The following is a 7,391-nucleotide window of genomic DNA, read 5'->3' on the forward strand; positions in this document are numbered from 1 at the left end:
TAGGAAGGCTGAGAGAACCAGAGCTGCTGCTGCTGCTGCTGCTGCTTCTTCTTCTTCTTCTTCTTCTTCTTCTTCTTCTTCTTCTTCTTCTTCTTCTTCTTCTTCTTCTTCTTCTTCTTCTTCTTCTTCTTCTTTCTTTCTTTTTTGCTTTTTTTTAAAAAAGAGAGAGCCCATGCGGGTTAAAAAATTTAATTTTTTATAAAAGATTTTAAAATCTTTTTAAAAAATTACCCGACGACCAACGAATTGATTCATTGTTTGTTGGGTCACTGGAGGGGGCAATTTGTGGTTCATCAAGTTTGCTGACTCACGAAGCAAGACAAAGCACCATTTTGGCCCTTTGTCTCCATCTCTAGTTTGGAGTCAAGCTATTTTCTATGAACCTGCTCAAAATTTTCAGTTGTCAGAGGTCCCCCTATTTAAAGAAGCTAAGGTTGAAGACCGGTGTGAAGGCAAGAGGGGAAGGGGACGACAGAGGACGAGATGGTTGGACAGTGTCATCGAAGCTACCAACATGAATTTAACCAAACTCCGGGAGGCAATGGAAGACAGGAGGGCCTGGCGTGCTCTGGTCTATAGGGTCATAAAGAGTTGGACATGGCTTAATGACTAAACAACAACAAGGTGATATGTACTTAAACTTGGGCTTTATTGGAAGCCATATTCTGTGGGACTCCTTCCTTTAAAAAGCAAGATTGACTCCTTTTATTTTGCTTCAGGGCAAAGTGGGCAATGGGGGGGCAGATATTTTTGTTTCCAAACCCCACCACAGGATGCATTAAGCCTGGAAATGACCATTTTCCCCAATTTCATTTTTAAAAGATGAAAACAGGAAGTAGATAGATTGTTTGCAGCCCTGAACCTCATGTTACTCACTCTAGCTTTAGGGCCTAAGTATACATTACTGATAGCATGCCAGTGGATGCAAAAACCTCTGTATTCCAGAGGCATCATAATGCCAGGTCTTTGTGATAGACCCAACATACTTTGTGATAGACCCAACATACTTGAAAATAAAATCGGTTATTTCCCAAAGCCTAATCAAAAGACAAAGTAAGCTTTGTAATCTGCAAACCACCAGAGGTGTGAACAACTGCTGCTGTGATATGATGTTGTAACACTTCAGGAATTCCCTCATCAGTATGTCAAGTTTTCTGTAAATTATGGTTTTGCCTTTAGATGACCAGTAAGGATGGTTTTGTTCCAGGTGGCCTTTTAATCATGCTTAATATTTTCTCTTTTCTTCAATTTAAATTTTAGTTTAAACTCACATCTTATTGTATACATTTTTTTTTGTTCTTGTGCTGCACAATTTTAAGTAGGTTTCTTTTTTGTTGTTGTTAATTATACGTTATGCCCACTATCCACAACTAATCAATAAATACGTTCACGTTGCTGTCTATAGTTCTGGATCCTTTCCTTCATCCCCCTTTTCCTCCTCTCCCTACTCTAATTCCAAACTGAGTGGCAGCTCACAAAAACCATCACCTAACCAGATTGAACCAGGCGTGGACAGCACCCATCCTGATCAAAGTCAGATTTGTGTACCTTCACCTGCACACATGTCTTGCGCCTCTGTAACAATTTTCTTATCAGGAGGGTAGAATTGACTTTTTTCCCTCCCTGGCACTCTGTTAATGCCATTTCTGATTGGCTATTGAGCGGCATTGCTCTTACTTCCATACATTGCGTTTGTGCAGCAACTGTGATATTGATCCAAAGAACCGCACCAACTCTGCTCTTTTTTATATATAGATGGATATGGATAATTCAGCAAAATGGGTCTCTTCTTGAAATTACTCCTGCTATCAAGGAAAGATTAATTCCGCCTTTGATTCCCTCTTTTCAGCAACTCTCCCCTGATTCATTGATATCACAGAACAAATTAGTGCTGTACATAAGCAAACAGTATGATCGTACAGTCGGATATGATGCTGCCTCTGTTATCTGGAAGGGAAAAAAAGCACCAGATGGCCCTCTCTTTTCCTTCTTCTTTTTCCCCCTTTCTTTTTTATATTTTAATAATATGCCTGTTGGCCTGACTTGAAAGTCATCTCATATCCAAGCCACTGATTTGCTGAAATGGTGCACTCAGTTTTTATAGCCAGTGCAAAGGAGGAAGAAAACGATACTTGCTGTAACATGATATTGCTGCATAGAAAACTGATTAAGGAATGGGGAGGGGCCATTCTGCTGAGTCTTCTTTGTTCTAGACAATTATCTTAAGTCCCATCACCGCATCAGAAAGGGCACCCACATGCTCTCTGAGCAATGAAGTTTATGGCAGCCCACACAGATGGATCACTAAGGTGGCTACTTAGGCATTGCCAAAAGAGAAAAATGCACCTTTTTTAAAAAAAAAAGGAAGACAAAAGTGAACCAAGATTTCCATAATATTTGTTAGTGCTAATTTATAAATATAGAAGAATTTAGAAACAAGAGCTATGGTTAAATAAAAATACATCACATAATCATGGTACGTCTGTCACCTAGTAACTTGTGTGCTTAGTTGATCTGCTGTTGAAGGTACCTTCTGCACCATACAGTTCTAGTACTAAGAAAACACTTTAAGTGCCCAGGTCCCATGTTATGCAATCCTAGAATTTGTTGTTTGATGGGTACTTAGAATTCTCCACTACAGAACTCTAGTGCCCTTGATGATCTGCAACAGAAAATGGTTGCGTACGTCACCAAACTACAAATTCTAGGATGGGACGTGGCGGCACTGTGGAGGGATGTGGTGGCACTGCGGGTTAAACTGCAAAGCCTCTGGGCTGCAAGGTCGAAAGACAATTTGAGTCCATGCAACGGAGTGAGCTCCCCGTCACTTGTCCCAGCTCCTGCCAACCAAGCAGTTCAAAAGCATGTAAAATGTGAGTAGATAAATAGGTACCACTTTGGTGGGAAGGTAACGGCATTCCGTGTCTAGTCGCGCTGGCCATGTGACCATGGAGATTGTCTATGGACAAACACTGGCTCTGCGGCTTGGAAGCAGGGATGAGCACCGTCCCCTAGAGTCGGACACGACTGGCCATTTGTCAAGGGGAACTTTTACCTATAGGATGGAACCAAGGCAATTAAAATGGTGCCAAAGTACTAAATTGGGGTAAGAGTAGTCGCTGATGGATAACTTCAAATTGTGTCCTGTTTTTTCTTCAAACTAGACTTACGCATGTGCTGAAGAGTCCCTCAAACAGAAATTGCTTTCAAAAAGAAGATTGTCATTGGACATTGCTACAGTTGGAAGACTGTCCTCTGTGAAAACAAGACCCTGAACACCTTAATGGTAATAACATCTATTTATTGTTGTTGTTGTTTAGTCATTAAGTTGTGTCCGACTCTTTGTGACCCCATGGACCAGAGCATGCCAGGCCCTCCTGTCTTCCACGGCCTCCCGGAGTTGGGTCAAATTCATGTTGGTAGCTTCAATGACACTGTCCAACCATCTCATCCTCTGTTGTCCCCTTCTCCTCTTGCCTTCACAACCACTTCATTAGCTCTGGAGCTACTTGTACTTGTCCTCTGCTCTTCCTCAGTAGCATGTTGGACGCCTTTCGACTTGAGGGTCCCATCTTCCAGCGTCATATCTTTTAGCCTTTCTTTTCTGTTCATGGCGCTTTCTTGGCAAAGATACTGGAGTGGCTTGCCAGTTCCTGCTCCATGTGGATCGTGTTTAGTCAGAACTCTCCACTATGACCTGTCCGCCTTGGGTGTCCCTGCACGGCATAGACCATGGCTTCTCTGAATTACTCAAGCCCTTCGCCACGACAAGGCAGCAATCCATGAAGGAGACATCTATTTATACTTGGTCATTATTTAGGACTCTGCCAGACAGGCCATGTTCTGGCCCCTTTGTTCCACTTTGTTCTGAAAGATAGTAGGATTTTTCCAGATTTACTAGGCTCTTCATAAGCGGCATCCTCTCCACACAATACTGGAGTCAAGGAAATGATAAAAGATGCCAAACTCATTGGGAGGGCCTGGATCCCATACAGCTCAATGCAAGTGTTGTGCTCAAGTTAATAGCCATAGGCTTAGGTGGTATTCTGATGGTAGTACCATTCATTTCAGTGATGTGTTCTTGCAGACACATCACAGACATAGCAGAATGGGGTTGTTAGAAGCTTTTTCCAGGCACATCTGTGTTGTGCAGTTATCTTCCTCTGCCATCAAACATTCAGCTTCATCACAGTGTCCCATCTTCCCTATTCCTCTGTTAACTGGGGTTGTGGGGATGGGGAAAGAGATTGGGAGGTAACCATAGTGGGAAACCACCACCATAATCCTTCCTTTTTTGATGCAGAAACAAGGGCTTTTTTAAAAGGGATGAATTACAAAGCACTCTTCAGATTGGGAGGGGGAAGAAGCTCAATAGAGCAAGGAGGTTGGGAAGGGAAGGACAAAAAAAGTGCAGTAACTCACAAGAAAAATCCTTCACATACCAAGAAAATAAGCATCATCCGGAAGGAGACACTGAGAGCGGGGCTTGAAAGGTAGGAATAAGTTCTCTATCTGGACTATCTGGGGGTTGGACTTGATGGCCTTATAGACCCCTTCCAACTTAATGATTCTATGGAAGAGCCCATGCTCTGTTTATATGCTTTGTTTATATTGCCGCCACTAACAGGTTATAAACCCAATCCTATGTCCATTCACTCAAAGGGAAGTCCCACAAAATCCTATATTGCTCTGATTCGCTGGGTATTTTCAAAAACCAACTAAAAACATGGATGTTTAGGTAGGCCTTCCCTCCAGTTAATTCCTGACTCTCCCCCTTTCTTCTTCTTCTTTTATGATTTATCTTATTTTTCCATCTTGAAGAATTGTTATTTAGTGTACTAATTTTTCTTTTTTTATATATGTTTATTGTTGTGTCATGTATTGTAAGCTGCCTAGAGTGGTCGCAACGACCAGATAGGTGGAATACAAATTGAATGAATGAATGAATGAATGAATGAATGAATGAATGAATGAATAAATAAATAAATAAATAAATAAATAAATAAATAAATAAATAAATAAATAAATAAATAAATAAATAAATAAATTAGTGTCCATAGGACTCCAGAACGGGTTTTTTTTAATGATCCTGCAATACAAGGTTAAGGCATGTTTTTGTAATGCATTTCAGTCTAAATCCAATTGCTCATCCTGACTAGATTAGATCTGTTGAACAAATGGGCATTATATAAGTGTTGATGAAGGTCAAAGACAATTTTGCAGTTGGTTTGCTGAGAATGTGATCAGACAGAGAAGCATCTTGTATTTCAAATTACTTGTGGCACAGTCCAATGCAAGTTCTTTTCCATCGATCAGACGACCTACAGGAGATCGCAAACCAGTCTGATTCTGCTCCTTTCTGGCACAGCTGTTCTTTTTTTCCCTTTTTTTTCTTTTTCTTTTTCTTTTCTTTTCTTTTCTTTTCTTTTCTTTCTTTCTTTCTTTCTTTCTTTCTTTCTTTCTTTCTTTCTTTCTTTCTTTCTTTTCTTTTTTGAGCTGGGCTGGAATAATACCTGTACACACAGAAAGGTTGACTTTAAGAACTGCTGGATAGCTCAGTGGTTTAAATACCTGACTGCGTAGCCAGAGGTTTGGGAGTTCGATTCCCGACTGTGTCTCCTTGACAGGAGCTGGACATGATGATCCGTAAGACCCCTTCCAGTTTTGCAGTTCGAAGATTGTAAGATTGCTCCCAGGGAAGCAACCCTTTCCAGTGCAATCGCAAACAATCCAGTATTGCTGTGTGTTCACACACTGAGTCTACTCTGTTTGGGATTGGCAGCTGGATTTAGGTCTAGACATTTCCAAGGCGTTAGGTGAAAAGTCAATGATCAGTTTTCTGGGAGTTTTAGAGTTGTGCCAGACAGAGTGGAAACCCTTTGTCTCCTAACTGGATCATTATCTCTTTACAGCCTAGAACGGTTTGGAGATCAGGTGTAGTGAAAGGGTGGTATAGATATTAAGAAATATGATTGCAGTGAAAATTAAGTAGGAGCACATTGTGATTATGAGACAGATGTATGTAGTTCTATGTTTCTTGGACTGCAAATCCCAAAATTCTCCAAAGGGCTATGTAGCCTGGAGAATTCTGGGAGCTGTAGTCCAAAAAACGCTGATCCACACACCTCCGATTCTGAGTATGTTTGTTTACCATGAAGATGTTTATGTTTTCCCTAAATGTTTCTAGGCACTGGTCTCTTGAAGATTAATAAATATCTTGGAGCATGACAATGGAATCTGGAAAATGGAGCACACACACTGGACCTCCCTAGGAGTTCATTGGTCTGATATTTGCAGATGAATTCCCATAAACATCTAAATGATCCATGAAGATCAACAGTGCCTTCTGGACAATATAAACTTTGTGCCAAGAGTAAACTTCAACACACATGCCAAAACCCCTGATAATCTTGTTATTCACCAACATAATTACAGTAAGTCAAACACTGGGGAATAATTTTCCCTAACAGAGTTGCTACTTGTATTAAAAGGAGAGTAGTTTATATTATAACAGATTTTCCTTGGAAGAAAAATAAAAGTGTAGGTCCTGCTGTATAATTTGCTGTGTAAAACTGACAGATAAGATAGTCCATATATTTGTACCACTGACAGGGACAGAGAAAACAACTGCCAAAACATTCACATAGTTGTGGCATAATACAAGTTAAAGCTCACCCAGTCACAGAGCCTGGAAAAGTTATTTTTTGTACTACATCTGCCAAAAGCCACTGTTGATTTCAACAGACAGTTCCGAGACTTGTATTCTCTGGTTGAAAGCAGGCCTTTGCACTGTGAAGGCTATAGTGCACACACCCATGCTATTAAATTCTGGCTGAAATTGAAAAAGGGGATAGGATAGAATCTAGTACTGGCTGCTTTTAAAGAGATGCTAAATCTTAACAATTTTATCTTGGAATCAGGAAATTTTACAAATTATATATGAGATATCATTAGACTGCAACACCCATCAGCCCCAGTCAGTGTAGCGAAGGATAAGAAAAGTTTGGGATTACATTCTAGCAAAATCTGGAGTACCATGCCTTGCCCATCCCCACCCCACCTCCATTTTTTGGGGTAGACATAGCCAGCCGCCCCCATAGGTCTAGGGCTATATGTCTTTCTATAATAAAAGATTTGAGCACCAGTTTCTGGTTTTTCAATTTGTAAGCTATTCTACAAAGTAATGCTGCATAGAAATGGATAAATTTAGTAAGAAACAATAAATTAAGTTTAGGGAGGTCCTTAGAAAGAACTGGCTCTTGAATAGGAGATACTTCCAACAAAGTGCCCTACTGTGGGATCCCAGAAATGACACCTGTGGGGCCCTTGTCTGCTCCAGGGATTTCCATAGAATCATAAAACATTGGAGTTTGAAGGGACCTATAGGGCTG

At 40.6% G+C, this 7,391-nt stretch overlaps 1 long non-coding RNA gene across 1 annotated transcript; it reads left to right on the top strand.

Annotated features, from left to right (window-relative positions):
- Window positions 1-3,164: 3,164 nt before the first annotated feature.
- LOC144584353 (uncharacterized) lies at window positions 3,165-7,144 on the top strand. The gene is made up of 2 exons (XR_013538549.1): window positions 3,165-3,286; window positions 6,188-7,144. It is a non-coding gene; the product is annotated as an uncharacterized LOC144584353 (long non-coding RNA).
- Window positions 7,145-7,391: the final 247 nt, after the last annotated feature.

Source organism: Pogona vitticeps, chromosome 10 (genome assembly GCF_051106095.1).
Source record: "Pogona vitticeps strain Pit_001003342236 chromosome 10, PviZW2.1, whole genome shotgun sequence".
Lineage (NCBI taxonomy): Eukaryota > Metazoa > Chordata > Lepidosauria > Squamata > Agamidae > Pogona > Pogona vitticeps.